This window comes from Zingiber officinale, chromosome 3B (genome assembly GCF_018446385.1).
Source record: "Zingiber officinale cultivar Zhangliang chromosome 3B, Zo_v1.1, whole genome shotgun sequence".
Classification (NCBI taxonomy): domain Eukaryota; kingdom Viridiplantae; phylum Streptophyta; class Magnoliopsida; order Zingiberales; family Zingiberaceae; genus Zingiber; species Zingiber officinale.
This window is the reverse complement of record NC_055991.1, coordinates 60,043,921-60,062,939: the sequence shown is the minus strand read 5'-3', so window position 1 is coordinate 60,062,939 and position 19,019 is coordinate 60,043,921.

Below are 19,019 nucleotides of genomic sequence, written 5' to 3'. Positions count from 1 at the left end.
AATACATACCTAAATCAATTACACTAATCATGAAGTCATAACTTCTTAATTGAACTACTCTTACCTCTACGTCATTGCAAGAATAGAGGTGATTGACTGTCGGATGTCCGACACATTTCTTCGAACACCGAACGACCACGTTCATGTCTCCAACCCCTGCATAACCAGAGATAAGGGAGTTAATTAACACCTCATTGCTCATAGACATAACTTCGAGCACATGGTGGACTTATCAAGTAGTACGCACTTGGAGTCCATATCAATGAAAAAAATTACCTACATAGAGGTCGAAGATAATCCCAAACCTGACAACGTATGCAAGGAGCTGTTGGTTGTGGTCGGTGGAGGAGGTGGTGGCAATGAACCCGGCTGCCGGAAGAATGAAGAGGGGAAAGCAGTGGCGTCGGGCGGTAGGTCATGGTCAGCGAGACGCTGGTCTCGGGCTGCTCTGTTTCTATCCACAACCCGGAGAGACCTAGGGCACAACCAAAAAGCCATCAATGGCAACAGGCAGGGCAAAGTGCGGCTGCACAAGAAAGGAAAAAATCTAGGGCACGGGAGGAAATCGATAACCCTACCTCAACCGGCGGTGACTCAACCGGAGCAGGCGGCGGTGGAGACGACTATGGCCCCGGTGTTTGTATGAGTGGGAGAAGTAACCGCTCGGCGCGTGAGAGGAGAAGAAGGAAGGGCGGTTAGGGTAAGGGGGAGGAGAAGGCGCAGGTGAGGCGTCGAGTGAGGGGCTCGGGCACGCAGGGCACGCGGGGAAGAAAAGAAAACGGAGGAAAGAAATGAATAAAAGAAAAAGAAATAAAAAGAAAATCAGCATTTCCTCCCTTAAAAGGTGTAGCCTAAACAGGCTTTTCCCGGCTCCGATTTTATCCCCGTATACTCGTCCTTACGAGCTCCGATAAAATACCGAAAAATTTCTAAAAATTCTGAAAAATTCCCTTATCGTTATTTGCCATTTTTTGGTATTTTACATTCTCCCCCACTAATAAAAATTTGGTCCCCAAATTTCATCATCTACCATCAGCAAGTACTAACAACAGATAAAGAGTACAATTGCTAAACGGTAAATTAAATCACATACCTCAAGTGAAAAGATGGGGGTATCGAGCTCGGATAGTATCCTCGAGCTCCCAAGTAGCATCCTCGTCGAAATGATGTTGTCATTCGACTTTAACCAGTCGGATAGTCTTGTCCCACAGCTGACGCTCTTTCCGGTCTAGAATCTGTACCGGAACCTCCTCATAAGTGACGTCAGGCTGAACGGGAACTTAGATATCTGTCAGCACATATGTCAGGTCGGGTATGTATCTCCTCAGCATAGATACACGGAATACGTCGTGAACGCCCGCCAAAGCTGGTGGTAGTGCTAAACGATAAGCTACCGCTCCAACCCTTTCCAAGATCTAGAAAGGTCCAATGTATCGTGGAGCTAGCTTACCTCTGAAGTCAAATCTCTTCACCCCTTTCATGGGTGAAACTCGCAGAAAAACATGGTCGCCATCGAAAACTCCAGGGGTCTGCGTCTCCAATCAGCATAACTCTTCTGGCGGGCCTGCGCCTTTGTCATCCTTCGTCAGATAGTACGGAGCAACTCTGCCTCATGCTGAGCACTATGAGGTCCCAACCACTGGGCCTCCCCCAACCTCATCACAGAGGGTGGGTGTTCGACAAGGCCTACTATACAACGCTTCAAAACGGTGTCATCTGGATGACCGAATGCAAGACGTTGTTGTAGGCAAACCCTACCAATAGCAAGTGGTCCTCCCAACTACTTCCAAAATCCAATACACATGACCTTAGCAAGTCCTCTAGAGTCTGAATGGTCCGCTTTAACTGTCCATCTGTCTGAGGATGGAAAGCTGTACTGAAACAGAGCTGCGTACCCAAGGCCTGCTGCAGACTCTGTCAAAAATGAGACGTGAACCAGGGGTCTCTATTCGAAATAATAGTCAACGGGACACCACGTGATCTGATGATCTCCCGGCAAAACAGATCTACCAATCGATCCAGGAAATCAGTCTTCCGGATCGCTAACGAGTGCGCGGATTTGGTTAATCGATCAACGATTACCCAAATCACGTCATGGCCCCGTCGTGTCCTCGGCAAACCCACCACAAAGTCCATGGTAATGTGTTCCCATTTCCACTCGAGAATAGGATTCCGCTGAAGTAAACCGGCAGGTCTCTGATGCTCGGACTTCACCTGCTGACAGACAAGACATCTTGCTGTAAATTCCACGATGTCTTTCTTTATACCGTTCCACCAGTAGGAACGCCTCAAATCTCAACACATGCGGGTTCCGCTCAGGTGGATCGTAAATCGAGAGTGATGAGCCTCCTGAAGTAGCTCCGACAAAATCGGGTGAGACTAAGGTACGCATAATCTGCCTCGGAAGTATATAATACCCTCCTCGTCTCATGTGAACTTGGTCCGTTGCCCGGAAGCTATCTGACTGCCAATGAACTGCAAATGCTGATCACCAGCCTGAGCCTCTCGGATCCTCGTCATGATCGACGACTGAACAACCATGGTAACTAGAATACCCTGCTCTGTCTGTCCCTGCTCCTCAAGGTCTAACTCAGAGAAACCCTGAACCAAGTCTGTAACTGAAACTCGGTGGCAAGCCAAAGTCCCTCTGGACTTCCTGCTGAGTGCATCGGCAACCACATTAGCTTTCCCCGGGTAATAGCTAATGGTATAAATAGTAATCTTTCAGGAATTCCATCCTTCTCCTCAGTCGGAGATTAAGTTTCTTTCTAAGTGAACAGATATTTGAGACTCTTATGGTCAATGAGAATCTCAAATGTAATACTGAACAGATGCTGCTGCCAAATCTTCAAGGCAAAATAATGGCGGCCAGCCACAAGTCATGTACTGGGTAGTTCTCCTCATGCTCCTTCAACTGCAGAGAAGTAGGAGACTACCCTGCCATGCTGCATCAAAACAGCGCCCAAACCCTGTACAGATGCGTCGGTATAGCGCACGAATCCGTCCTCTTCAGAAGGTAAAATCAAAATCCAGAGTCGACACTAATCTCCATTGCAGCTCCTGGAAGCTGGTCTCGCAGTCCTCTGTCCAACTGAACTTCACACCTTTCCTGGTCAGGCGTGTAAGTGCATAACAATCCGAGAGAAACCCTCAACGTATCTCCGGAAATATCGAGCCAAACCAAGGAAGTTGCGAGTCTCCTCTATAGACCCCATCTACTCCCAATGGTAACAACCTCTATCTCCTGTGGAACCACGGTATACTCCTACTAGTAACCGTGTGTCTCAAACATCTCACAGAAGACAACCAAAATACGCACTACTGATCTTCACATATAGACGTTTTCATCGAAACATCACTAGAACTATGCGAAGATGGTGTACGTGACTCACCTCGGATCTGAAATAAATCACAACATTGTCAACAAAGACAATGGAAACCGATCCAACATCCTAGGAATACCAAATCATCGAGTCCATGATAACATCTAGGGCACTATTAGCCTAAATGATAAAACCAAGAACTTATAATGTCCGTAAATCAGACATCCTCAACCATAAGATCCTCGACAATAAGTCAGGAAATCTGATCACCGACGATATAAATCACCAAAGAATAGATCCTCTAGTGTGAGAGCAACACTCCATCACACGAAATACCACATATGTGGGAGAAACGCTCTACCACAAGAAATCCTCCATATGTGGGAGCAATGCTCCACCACAAATAATCCGAAATATGTATCTACAATATATATATGGGAGCAATACTCCACTACAAGCAATCCACAATATGTGGGAGCAACGCTCCACCACAAACAATCCATAACATGTGGGAGCAATGCTCCACCACAACAATACATAAGTGCCTAGGGCACCTAACTATCCAGCAAGAGACTGCACGAGATCTCTCTACCACAGATCACTGTGGGTAGCCTAGGTATAACCACCTAGTAAGCAAATCAAATCCATAGTCAACTCTATCATCATCCTAGTGGGTCAGTCACCCACTAATAGGAGAATTAGTTGACAGGGTAATACCACAAATATCATAATATAGACATTCAACATTCTACATTCAACATAGGTAGAATCATCATGATGCTACCAACCATACACCTGGCACACGTGCACACACAACATATGTATGATCGACATAATCCTCCAATTAGTACACACCAAACATACTCACAACAAAGGTATAAACCATCGTGATACCTCCAACAATGCATACTGAACCCGTGTGCAAATATCAATATAAGTATAATCGACAATACATCTCAAACAACACTCACGTGACATATATACACCTATGTCAATAGTATAATCAACATAATACTTCCAACAAATCATAATCGACACGAGTGTACACACAGAACAAATATAATGAACAAGATACCTCAAATATTACACCGAACACATCTGCACATATCACAACTCAGATTAAATTGATAAGATACCTCCAATAAAACACTCAAACACATGTGCACATTTCACAACATAGATTTAATCGACAAAATACCTTCAATAAACCAATCAGACCACTCGGGTATAATCTACTAGAATCCCACAACAATCATAACTAGAAAAGTATACACCCGCTACATGCAATTAGATCGTCCATCATAATACTCCTACAACACATAACAATCATATGTACCCACCACATAGATATGCAAAATCAGCATATTTAATCCAATCAACCTTACATTCTGAAACGGCAGGGTCACCTTCTAAGTTATCCAACTGGGTACATACAGTCAAAAATTAAAGTCCACATAGAATAGGATACATCGATCCTCTATAGACTAACCGAAATCGACAATGATATACGGTCAATTCAGTCTTTTCCACGTCAGTACAAAACATGTACTCAAATGTGCTCTAGATACCAACCTAAGCACAAATAACCCAAAGATCAGCATCTCTATAAAATAGAGTAAGTCGATCCCCTACTGATCGGACCAACCAAAACAAATGAATCGGTGATCGACTATCTAAATTTAACGAATGTACACAAATCCTCCGCAAGCAACTAAGGTAAATCGATCTACGACTACCCAAGTTGACAACGTAAATCAGTCTTCTATTGACCAATCTAACCAGAGTAAATCAATCATTTACTGACGAAACTAACTAAAGTATATCAGTACACTACTGACTGAGTCAACAAAAATATGTACTTGCTAGTCATTATCTAGCATCTTGCCAATAACAACAGAGACTGGTATGTGTCACCAACCTCTAACCAACTAGTAGTAACAGAAGCTAAAACTACTAGTGATATGATATGGAAAATCACCAGAGACTATAATCCTCGATCTCTATTAAAGTCGACCATGATCAGGGGTTTACCTAACACGTAAAATATATGCTATATCAACTAGACAGGTTCTAATAAAGAATGCTAATACATGTTATAAACTGTAATAGTCAACAGTGCATATACTAACAGTAAGGTAGGATAACATATACCAACATACCCCCTATAGCTTGGAGATGTCCTGCTGCTGCCAGGTCCCAAAACCCGAAAAGTCACATCGAGAAAACTAAAACACGAAATCCAAAACACGGGATATAAAACTCGTAAATCGTGCTCTAATACCAAATAAATTGGTATCAGATAAATCTCGAAAATCCAGAACACATAGCAAGTATCGTATACCTACTCTGATACCACTAAATTGTCACGCCCCGGGAAAGTCCCTGTCCGAAGAAATTTCGGCAGCACCTCCCCTGTACGGCTGACAATCTGAAGCATTTCTACAGACACAATATACATCAGCCACATGTGGCTGGAATATATACACAACCACGCAGTTAATAATCTCAGCCTACACGGCTGAACAAATATAGCAACAACCACGCAGTTATATATATTTTTATCAGCCCATACAAAACACTACTAGCCGACTAGGCTTACACCACACAACAACATAACACTACGTAAACAAAACCGGAACGCAAAGCCAAATACACAAATTTCGTATAGCAAAACAAAATAAACACAAGCGGAGACAGGTCTTCTGATGTGACGTGGGGACCAGCAGATAGGATACTCCAAGCGACTCCATAAACAACCTGGTACCTGGAAAAGATAGTGTCCACGGGGGTGAGTTCAACAACTCAGCGAATACAAATAGACATGTCTAGTAAGATATATCTAACAGCAATAAACATAAAATACAGCTTCCTAATCATATATAGGAAAAATGCAAAACTGAAAGGTAACTGAGGAAGCTGTACTCACCAGGAACTCCTATCCAGAACAAAAGGGTCGTCAAACCGAGAGTGTCATAGATCCTGTATGCATGTTAAACATATGCATCCAACCAAATGTAGCAAATAAATGCAGCAAGCACAAGCAATAAATGCATCAATGCGTATGATGTCAATGACATGGTCACCCCTGACGCCAGTCAGCCATCTCACACACAATGGTGAGACCGATTGGGTAGGGCTGTGACAACCGTGCACTCTGTCGTCACTACTCCTGATGAGTGATCGAGTGGACGGGATGCTGTCGGAGTACACCTATCCTCCTACCCCAAATCATAAATGGGGGAGCTCAATGCTCTCATCTCCCGGTACACAATGACAGGGAGGGATCCCTGTCCTGCTACAACGCTGCGTCACACTAACCCATGAGTGGACCAACGGAGCCCTTGACAGAGCACCTGCTGCAACACACCCTGCCTGAATATACCACTAACCCATGAGTGGTCGTATGTACAAATACATGTAACTGGCGATGTGCTCAACAATAATGGAGCTGACAATTGCACAGCATGCAATCATGCGAATATGTACCAACAATATCCTGAACCAAATCCATATATATAAAAATGTGTACCCTAGTACCAGTAAGTCAAATCCATAGATCTAGGGTATACATGTCCTCTATTGTATAACAACCTAGGTCCTGAACATATCCACCTCCATAAAATATGTACCAACAATATACATGGATCAAAGCAAAAGGGTCTAGGTACACAGATCAAATATGATATAAAAATATAGGTACACATGCCAGATGATAAAAAATCCAGAATCTAGTCCTAAACTCAGTAAAACATGGTATGTCACTTACTCTAGGAACTAAGGTACCCATGGCAATAATCACGAGGTATAAACATGGATACATAACAAGCGACAAAACAGAACATGCTATGGGTATCAAACCGTGACATACCAAAGACAAACATGATCATTGCTTGTAGCTATAAAATACTATGCATATCCAATTGACAATATCATAAAAGATAAGTTAAGAGGTAACCGCCTCCAAATTAGATCGAATCGAACCAATCCGATGTCGAGATGCCCATCTCGAATCACAGTCCTATATCACCAACATAAATATATTTTATTTAGCTACATTCCTATAAATAGCTAAATAAAATCTCTTATACTAAATTAGGGCAAAACCCTAATCCATAAACCTCAATCTGCCTTAGTTAAATCCAACGGTTAATTAGGATTAGTTTTTCCTAATCCCTAATCAACTCATTAGAATAATAATCCATACCTAAATCAATTACACTAATCATGAAGTCATAACTTCTTAATTGAACTACTCTTACCTCTACCTCATTGCCAGAATAGAGGTGATTGACTATCGGATGTCCGACACATTTCTTCGAACACCGAACGACCACGTTCATGTCTTCAACCCCTGCATAACCAGAGACGAGGGAGTTAATTAACACCTCATTGCTCATAGACATAACTTCGAGCACATGGTGGACTTATCAAGTAGTACGCACTTGGAGTCCATATCAATGAAAAAAATTACCTACATAGAGGTCGAAGATAATCCCTAACCTGACAACGTACGCAAGGAGCTGTTGGTTGTGTTCGGTGGAGGAGGTGGTGGCAATGAACCCGGCTGCCAAAAGAATGAAGAGGGGAAAGCAGTGGCGTCGGGCGGCAGGTCATGGTCACCGAGACGCTGGTCTCGGACTGCTCTGTTTCTATCCACAACCCGGAGAGACCTAGGGCACAACCAAAAAGGGCACGGCCATTTGGCAAGGGCGTCGGTGCTAGGGCAAAGTGTCCGCACCTGGTGCGGCTCGGGAAGGAGAGGTCGGCGGCAAAAATCTAGGGCACAGGGAAGATAGCGCCACACCGGCATTCTGAACGGCGACTCCCATGTGGCCCTCGGGCTGACGGCGGTGGACCGACATGGGCGCGCAGAGGCAGAGGGAGTCAGACGGATGCAGTGTGCGGCGGTGGAGAGCAGATGGACTTCGGCCGAAGGTTTTGTATGAGTGGGAGAAGTAACCGCTCAGCGCGTGAGAGGAGAAGAAGGAAGGGTGGTTAGGGCAAGGGGGAGGAGAAGGCGCAGGCGAGGCGTCGAGTGAGGGGCTCGGGCACACGGGGAAGAAAAGAATACGGAGGAAAGAAAAGAATACGGAGGAAAGAAAAGAATAAAATAAAAATAAAATCAACATTTCCTCCCTTAAAAGGGGTAGCCTAAATAGGCTTTCCCCGGCTTCGATTTTATCCCCGTAAACTCGTCCATACGAGCTCCGATAAAATACCGAAAATTTTCTTAAAATTTCAAAAAATTCCCTTATCATTATTTACCATTTTTCAGTATTTTACACACAGACAGTGCCTCATCTTAGTGGGAGGGTTGTGAGGTAACCTGAAAGATTCATATTTTTGGGAGAGTCTTCGGACTTGATCCCGGGAAAACATGAACCTGATCCCCGGACATATGATGAAGTACTCCAAGATATAGATGCAGCATCTTTGCAAAAGGTGATGAATTTTGAAATAGAATCCATGTATTCTAATAAGGTCTAGGAGCTTATAGAACCACCAGATGGCGTAAAAGTCGTTGGCTGTAAGTAGATCTACAAAAGAAAAAGAGGGACAGACGGGAAGGTAAAAACCTTCAAAGCAAGGCTTGTTGCGAAAGGGTACACTCAGAAAGAGGGAATCGATTATGAGGAGACCTTTTCACCGGTAGCCATGCTTAAGTCTATCCGGATACTCTTATCCATTGCTGCTCATATGGATTATGAGATTTGGCAAATGAATGTCAAGACAGCTTTCCTTAACGGAAGTCTTGAAGAAAGCATCCATATGAAGCAACCAGAAGGATTCATTGAAAAAGGCAAAGATCATCTAGTGTGCAAGCTCAATCGGTCCATTTATGGACTGAAGCAAGCTTCAAGGTCTTGGAACATCTGGTTTAATGAAGTAATCCAGTCATATGGAATTATTCAATGTCCAGATGAGTCTTGTGTATACAAGAAGTGTAACGGAAATGTGGTGGTATTTCTTGTACTATACGTAGATGATATTTTGTTAATTGGCAATAATGTCAAAGTGTTATCGAACGTAAGGGTATGATTGTCCAAACAATTCGATATGAAATACTTAGGAGAATGTGCACACATCCTTGGGATCAAAGTCATAAGGGATCGCAAGAAAAGGATGTTGTGTCTATCCCAAGCTTCATATATAGATACAATCCTTGTCGTTTTAGCATGCAGAACTCCAAGAAAGGTTTCTTACCTTTTAGGCATGGAGTAGCTTTATCTAAAGAGATGTCTTCGAAGACATCAAAGGAGATAGAGGACATGAAGGTAGTTCCTTATGCTTCGGCTGTGGGAAGCCTAATGTATGCAATGCTGTGTACGAGACCTGATATCTATTTTATCGTGGGCATGATTAGCAGATATCAAAGTAACCTTGGATAAGGACATTGGACTGCTGTAAAGCATATATTGAAGTACCTGAGAAGGACTAGAGATTATATGCTAGTTTACCAAGCAGACGATTTGCTCCCTGTGGGTTACACAGATTCAAACTTCCAATCATATAGGGACAATAGTAAGTCTACGTCAGGCTATGTGTTTACTCTAGGAGGTGGAGCCATTGCATGGAGGAGTGTTAAGCAGAAATGCGTATCAGACTCAACCATGGAAGCTGAGTATGTGGCAGCCTCTCAGGAAGCCAAAGAAGCTGTGTGGCTCAGGAACTTCCTAATGGACTTAGATGTGATTCTTGGTTTGCCCAAAATCATCACAATTTATTGTGATAATAGTGGTGCAGTTGTAAACTCGAAGGAACCACGAGCTCATAAGGCAAGTAAACATATAGAGCGCAAGTACCACCTGATACGAGACATCGTGAAGCGAGGAGAAGTTGTCGTCACTAAGATTACATCAGCGGATAACCTAGCAGATCCTTTCACTAAGGCCCTTCCGGCGAAAACTTTTGATCGACATGTGGAGGGGATGAGAATCAGATGTATAGCAGCAGATATGGCAGCTTAGTCTTTTAGTATAAGTGGGAGATTGTTAGAGTGTATACTAAAAGTCTACCTTTTGTAAACATTTATTTTGAAATAAAGAATCACTTTTGGTCAAAAATATCTACATTTATGCTTAGTGTAGTTGTTCAATTAATTTATATCGTAGATAACATGGTGTGTGGTGTCATACACTGAAGATCATATTATCAGCTCTTTATAAATTATAAACAGTTGCTCACGACTAAGATGGAAAGGAACAAACCATTGGAATAGTTGTAGTGTAATTAGGTATTAATTTATCTTAACTAATAAATTATACTGGTACACTCTAAGTATATTGAGTAGGATCAATTAAGGCAAGTTCTTTTTATACTGATTTAATAAAAGAATGAGTCCTTAGTTATTATGGAAGTGTGTGCTCTTAATCCTAATATAATAACAAGCACATATATTTAATATTTATTTCTTTGACTTATCAAAGGGTGAGATTTAGTTCGATAAATCAAAAGGCCCGATAAGTTGAGAAATGATATTACTTATCGTATGTGTTGTTGATTATAGAAGGAATCTGTGTCCTAGTTATCTAGGTTGAGAATGTCCCCAAGGCGTGCTCATAAGGATTGTAATGTTAAGCACTGCAGGTGGACTTAGTCCGACATGACAATAAAGTTGAGTGGTACTACTCTTGGAGCTAGATATTAATTAAGTGAGTTGTCAGTAACTTACTTAATTAGTGGACATTCATTATCTTAAACACAAGGAGACTAACACACTCATGGTAAGAAGGAGCCCATAATGTAATTTGGGATTAGTGCGGTAGTGCAACAATAACTCTCTAGTGGAATGAGTTATAGTTGATGAACTTGAGTTGTGTGTTCGAGGCGAACACGGGATACTCAAGCTCATCGGAAGGCCAAAACCAATTTCTCCTCTAGGTCCCTGTCGTAGCCTCATTAAAGCTTCAAGTCCATCCAAATATAAGCCCATATTGGTGTCCAAGAAGGGGGGCCGGTCCAATGCTTGGTGACTGAGCAATGGTCGGCTACATCCTCCTCTATGGGGGTCGGCCCTTTTGCTTGGTGACCAAGCAACTAGGGGCCAGCCATAATAAATTCAAATAGGAGGGGTGTTTTGAATTTTTTAAATCTTCTCTTTGTAGAAAACTATAAGTTTTAAAAGAGAGATTTTAATTTTAAAAACTTTCCCTATTTGAATTAGGTCACATGTTTTAATAGAGAGTTTTAAAAGTTTTAAAATTTTCCTTTTTTAACCATCCTCATGGTTTTAGAAAAAAGGAAGAGAAGTTTTAAAAATTAAAATTTTCTATTCATGTTAAAAAAGGAAATTTTTGAAGAGAAGTTTTAAATTTTAAAACATGGTTTTAATTTTTAAAACTTTCCTTTTTTAACATCCACTTTAAGAAAGAGAGCTTGTAAAATTTTATAAGAGGATTTCTTCTTGTAAAATTTTATAAAAAAAAAAATTTATTTCTTCCTATAAGTGGTCGGCCACCTTTGCTTGGTGCCCAAGCAAGGGGCCGGCCTAGATTAAATCAAACCAATTATTGATTTGATGATTGATTCAATCAAGAGGAAAGAAATGGAAAAATAAAAAGGGAAAAGAAAAAACTAGAGGAATATATTAATTTTTGTAAAAATTCTTCCCTTATTTGCCTTGGGCAAGTAATATAAAAGAAGGGGTGAGGAGGCCTCATGAGAAACAACTCTTATTCTTTTGCTTGGTGATCCTCTTGGTGTGGTCGGCCCTCTCCTTTCTCCCTTTCCCTTTGCTCTCTTTTGCTCTTTGTTGGTGGTGGCCGAATATTAGAAGAAGGAGAAGAAAGCTTTGGGTGGTGTTCATCTTGGAGGATCGTCGCCCACACGACGTCCAAGGCGAGGCGAGGAATACGGCAGAAGATCTTGAGGTCATTAGCTTGCAAAGAAAATGTATAACTAGTAATTTTCTTCCGCATCATGCTAGTTATTTTTCTTTGTTAGAATTCCAAACACAAGAGACATTAGATTCTAGTTTTTCGGATTTGTTTCGAAGTTGTGTTCTCTTTGTTTTGTTTTTTGAATTTGTGATTCGATTGTTCCTTTTGGTTAAACCTAGAGTTATATAAGGAAATTAAATATTAGCTTTCCTTAAAAGGCTTTGCCTAGGTGGTGGTGGATGTTCCCATACCCAAGAAGGCCATATGCCTCGCCATGCAGTCCTGGAAGCCAATTTTGGAAATTAATATTTAATGGAATTTATAACATAGGTGGATTTGGATCAATAGTGTTAAGTTCGGCTTGCAATTCAAATCTAAACCATTAAGAACATATAAGTTAAATTTGGAATCAATAATGTTAAATTCCGTTTGCGATTCCTAATTTAACTTCTAAAGAACACAATAGGTTATTTAAGGAAAGGTTCGACACTTGTACAAAATTTTGTACAGTGGAACTGGTAAGATCATCCTAGGACTAACCAACATCTATCAGATTGCCAAATAACCCTCCCACTACGACGAGACACTACCTGTAATTGTGCATCATTTGTGATAAATGTTGCAGTTACTTGTGGTATCTCATCTTGTACTGTTGGTACTAAAGTAAAAGTGTCCTCTCTTATTTCCTCAAGAACAATTTTACTCATGGGCTTATGGTTCATTACATAGTCCTTTTCTGAAAATTGGGCATTGGTGCTAACAATAACCTTCTGATCTTTAGGACTATAAAATAAACCACCTTTCGTTCCTCTAGGATATCCCACGAACAAGCGAACTTCTGAACGTGATTACAACTTATCAGCGTTTCCCATCAGCACATGTGCTGGACTACCCCAAATCCGAATATGCTTCAGACTAGGCTTACGCCCATTCTATAATTCTATGGGAGTAGAGGATACTGACTTAGAAGGTACCAAGTTCAGAATGTACGCCGCTGTTTCCAGAGCATATCCCCAAAATAAATTTGGTAATTGTGAATAACTCATCATTAATCTAACCATTTTCATAAGAGTTATATTCATTCGTTCCACCACACCATTCTGTTGGGGTGTACCAGATGTAGACAATTGAAATTGAATCCCGACCTCTGATAAATAACTCCTAAACTCTCCTAAGAGGTACTCTACACCACGATCAGACTGTAGTGTCTTGATACTTTTACCATGATGTTTCTCCACATCAGCCTTGTATTCTTTGAACTCATCAAAGCACTCAGACTTGGACGCATCAAGTAAATGTATCCATATCTCGAATAGTTATCTATAAAAGAGACAAAATATTCGAAACTACCTCTTGCCTGGATAGTCATAGGCCCACACAAATCAGAATGAACAAATTCCAACACTTCTTTGGCTCTATACCCCTTTGCCTTAAAAGGTCTCTTAGTCATTTTTCCTTCCAAGCAAGACTCGCAGGTCGGAAAGTTTTCCACTACCAATGAACCCAAAGGTCCATCGGCTATTAACCTTTGAATCTTACTCAAGTTAATATGACCCAACCTTAGATGCCAAAGATGTGTTTGGTTCATTTCCAAATGTTGCTTTCTTTTATTAGAATTAGAATATGTGTTATTAATTTCCATTTGTTGCATCGTGGGAGTTATTTGATTAAGAGCATATAAATTGTCAACCAACACACCAGAACAGATAACCACCCTATTTTTCTTGACAACCACTTTGTCATCAAAAGAAATAGAATATCTATCTATAAATAATTTAGAAACTGAAATCAAGTTCTTTCTAAAATAAGGTACGTAAAGACAATTTTTCAAAATCAAAGTTTTATTCCTATCAAAAGATAAATAAACATCTCCCACTGCAACAATCGCCACTCTCATAGCATTACCCATGTAGACGGTGATCTCCCCTTTATGTAGTCGTTTGGTTTCCTGGAACCCCTATAATAAATTACAGACATGATTAGTGGCTCCCGTATCTACACACCAGGTACCGGTAGATAACACCGCTAAACATGTTTCAACAACTAATGAATAGGATATACCTTTATTGTTATCCTTTCTACGAGGACAGTCCATCTTATTCAAATGAGCCATCATCTTTAGGATATGATCCCTTACGGGTGTCCCCTCAATCATGGTGGTCGTCATTAAGTTTCTCATGGCCTCCTGCCTGGCAACCCGATTCTGGTGTCCGAAGAGTTCCTTGAGATTGAGCATCATGTCATAGGCAGTGGGTATGTCCTGATGCTGATGTTGCAGCACATTTGATATAGAAGCCAAAATGTAGCACCGCGCCATCTTATCTGCCTTGACCAATTTCCTATGTCTCTCTATCTCCTCTTCACTAGAATCCTTATCAGGCACGTTAGGACAGACCTCAAGAAGTACGAACTTGTATTCTTCAGCAGTTAAGACAATGTCCAAGTTTCGTTTCCAATCAATATAATTTGGACCAGTAAGTTTATTTTCTTTTAAAATAACAGCAAGAGGATTGAAAGCCATTTTAAAATCTTGAGAATCACAAAATAAATATTTGGTCAAAACTTTAGAATTTAAAATAATATTGATTCCTCAAATAATATAATTTAAATTCACCAACACCTCAAAACACCGTGAATTTCGTATGCCACGATAGTGTGGATGTATACTAATTCAAACATTTGTAAGAGGAGGTTTTACCCATTAATTTTATTATCTTGTCAACCTAACTTTATGACAAATAAAATTAATAGTTGGTTCATCTTCGGTCACACAAATAATAGCAGTGACTCTGATGGGGAGGATACTATTAAATGCACCTAATTATATATCATTACTTGATACTTAGTCCATTAATTAGGATTGTGCTCCTTTAGATGGAGAAAATCACACATACCTAAATAATTTCCTATAATCATCCATAGAGGAAATTTGATCTAGTGATCCGTAAACAAACTCATCTGATATGGAGGAAGGCACTTAAAGCCAACGCGCAAGTTTGAATGCATCACTTACAAACCAGTAATGGAGATCGAGGAATTTATTTAAATAATCTCTCTCCTACTTAGTTATTTAAATTGAGAAATTTTAATCATGCACACACATCACAGCACACACATCACATAAAAACAACATATAAAGGCAATAAATATGAAAATAAAATTTTCAACAATTATGGCCTCATCCAATGCTATCCTCCAATATGTCACCAATGGATTAAGTCGTTGCGTCTATCTTGCTTCCTTCTTCATCATGCCTCCGGTCCTCAAAATAGCACCACGTATAGTAAGGATACAAGTCGCAACAACAACAAAAATAAAATTTATATTTATCGATCCTATATTCCACAAAGGAATTTACATGTAATCTAGATCGAATAAAATGTAAAAAATAATAATAATAATAATACAGTAACCGGCCATATTTAATTATTACAATCATGCACACACAAATAATCTTGACATGCCTGAGGGTTCAAATTATACACAAACACACAAAGACATAATAGTTGGATCTAGGATGCCTACAACCACAGAGTTAATCTATCAAGCACATCCTACTATTATCCGACGTAAACTTATGTACAAACAGTGCATAATTTAATCGAATATCAATCACACAGAACCAGAAAACTTGCTCTGATACCACTTGAAGGTTGCTTCAATTTCATTCTGTTTAAATTTCCTCGTACAAAAATTATACAAGTACAGAACTATTCCTAGCAACCCGCATGTTCGATCAGATATGTGTTTGATCAATCTAGCAAGTTCTTAATGGATCAAAGCACACTTAGATCGAAGTACAAGATCGCTGGACTCTTGTGTTGGTATTCCAAAAATGACACAAAGAAAACTAACAAATTACGCAACTGGATTAAAGAACTAGTTGTACCTTTTCTTTATAGCTAAAGACCTCTTAATCTTCTATCGTATTCCTCTCCTCTTCTTCGATGTCGTGTGGACGACGACCTACCAAGACAACACCACCCTCCTTCTCTTCTCAATTTCCAAACCGCCGGCAATAAAAGAAGCTCTTAGGATGGGGCACCTTCTCTTCTTCTTCCTCCTCTTCCCCTTCTTCCTCTTCTTCCTCTTATCCAAGCTGCCACCCACCAAGGAGTAGAAGAGGGAGACGCTGGCCTTAGCAAGGAGGGGGCCGTCGACCCTAGCAAGGAGAGGGGTCGCCGGCTCTTAGCAAGGGAGAAGGGAAGGGGTGCCAACCCTAAGCAAAGAGGAGAGGAGGGGTGCCGGGCACAAGGAGGAGAAAAGAGAAAATTTAGAAAGTCAGGTTTTAGGGGCCACCACCTACTCCTTTTTATAGGCTTGCCATCGGTTACAAAGAAAAAAAATAACAGAATTCTGTTTAGAAAAAAATCTCTCTTTCTATAACCAAGTTAAACCAAACCAAGTTAAGTTAAACCAAACCATGTTAAACCAAGTTAAGTTAAACCAAACCAAGTTATGGATGGGTGGATGCGAGGCTTTATATAGAGGCTACAAACGGGACCTAGAGGAGGAATTGGTTTAGGCCTCCTGATGGGCTTGGGCTTCTGTGTTCGGCCCGAACACCCAACTCAAATTCATCAATAATAACTCATACCACTAAAGGGTTATTATTGAATTACCGCACCAATCTCATATTACAATATGGGCTCCTTCTTATCATGAGTGCGTTAATCTCCTTGTATTTAAGATATCGTATGTTCGTTAATTAAATGAGTTACTGACAACTCAATTAATTAACATCTGATTCCAAGAGTAGTACCACTCAACTTTATTGTCATGTCGAACTAAGTTCACCTGCAGTGTTTCATGATAATTCTTATGAGCTCCTCAAGGGGGCATCATCAACCTAAATAATTAGGACACAGATTCCTTCTATAATCAACAACACATCATATAAATAGTATTATTTCCCAACTCATCGGGTCTATTAATTTAACGAATAAATCTCACCCATTGATGAGTTAAAGAAATAAATACTAAGTATACGTACTTGTTATAATATAGGGATTAAGAGGACGCACATCCATAATAACAGAGGTTCTATTCTTTTTTATAGTCAGTATAAATCAAACAACCTCAAATGGTCTTGCTCAATACACACATAGTGTATTAGTGTAATTTTATAGTCAAGACATACTAATACCAAATTACACTACAACCGTTCCAATGGTTTGTCCCAATCCATCTTGGTTGTGAGTTTCTATTTATAATATATAAGGAACCAATAATATGATCTTCTGTGTGACACCACACACCATGTTATCTACAATATAAATTAAATGGACAACTGTATCGACATATATATAAATATAAAATACAGATATTTGACCAAAGTGATTCTCATTTCAAAATATTTTAAACAGATGTTCATACAAAAGCTAAGCTTATAGTATACATCCCAACACTACCCTCACATGGGAAAGATCCAAGGAAGTGTTTTATGGAAAGTACTTCACCGCTGACAATCGAACCAGACTGGCAAGAGAGTTTTTGGAGTTACAACGGGGAGATATGACAATGGCAGACTACGAGAAGAAGTTTGAGAGGGGGCATATTTTGTGCCAATGATTGCAAGTCAACCACAAGAGGAGCTGAAGCATATTATGGAAGGACTAAGTTGTTAGAGTGTATACTAAAAGCCTAGCTTTTGGTATAAATATTTATTATGAATAAAGAATCACATTTGGTCAAATTGTCTACATTTGTTTGTAGTTGTTCATTTAATTTATATTGTAGATAACATAGTATGTGGTGTCACATGCAGAAGATGATGTTATCAGTACCTTATAAATTATAAATAGTAGCTCACGACCAAAATGGAAAGGAACAAACCATTAGAAGGTCGTAATGTAATTAGGTATTAGTTTATCTTGACTATATAATTACACTAGTACACTCAGAGTGTATTGAGTAGGACCATTTGAGGTCGTTTCTTTTATACTGACTTTATAAAGGAACAAAGACCTCGGTTATTATGGAAGTGTGTGCTCTTAATCCTAATATAATAACAAGCACATATATTTGATATTTATTTCTTTAATTTATCAATGGGTGAGATTTAGTTCGATGAATCAACAAGCCCGATAAGTTGGGAAATGGTATCACTTATAGTGTGTGTTGTTGATTATAGAAGAAAACTGTGTCCTAGAGATACTAGGTTGATAATGTCCTCAAGAGGAACTCATAAGGATTGTCATGTTAAACCCTGCAGGTGGACTTAGTCCGACATGATAATAAGGTTGAGTGGTACTACTCTTGGATTTAGATATTAATTAAATGAGTTGTCAGTAACTCACTTAATTAGTGGACATTCGATATCTTAAACACAGGGAGACTAACACACTCATAATAAGAAGGAGCCCAAAAATGTAATTTGGGATTGGTGCGGTAGTTCAATAATAATTCTCTAGTGGAATGAATTATTATTGATAAAATTAAGTTGTGTGTTCGGGGCAATGCTTAATTTTATCGGGAGACCAAACCAATTCCTCCTCTCGGTCCCTATCGTAGCCTCTTAATTATAGAGTACTATACCCACCTATACCCACCTTCTTACCCATCCTATAGGGGCCGGCCAAGCTAGCTTGGAGACCAAGCTAGGGTCGGCCATGGGTATGTTCATGGGTGAATTCATGTGGTCGTCCCTATTAAAATAAAAAGGAATTTTAATTTTAAAATTTTTCTTATGTGGATAATATAATTTAAAAGAGAGTTTAAAAATTTAAATCCTTCCTTTTATAAGATTCTACAAAAGATTAAGAGAAGAGTTAAAATCTCTTTCCTTATTTGTAGATTAAAAGGTTGATTTTAATTT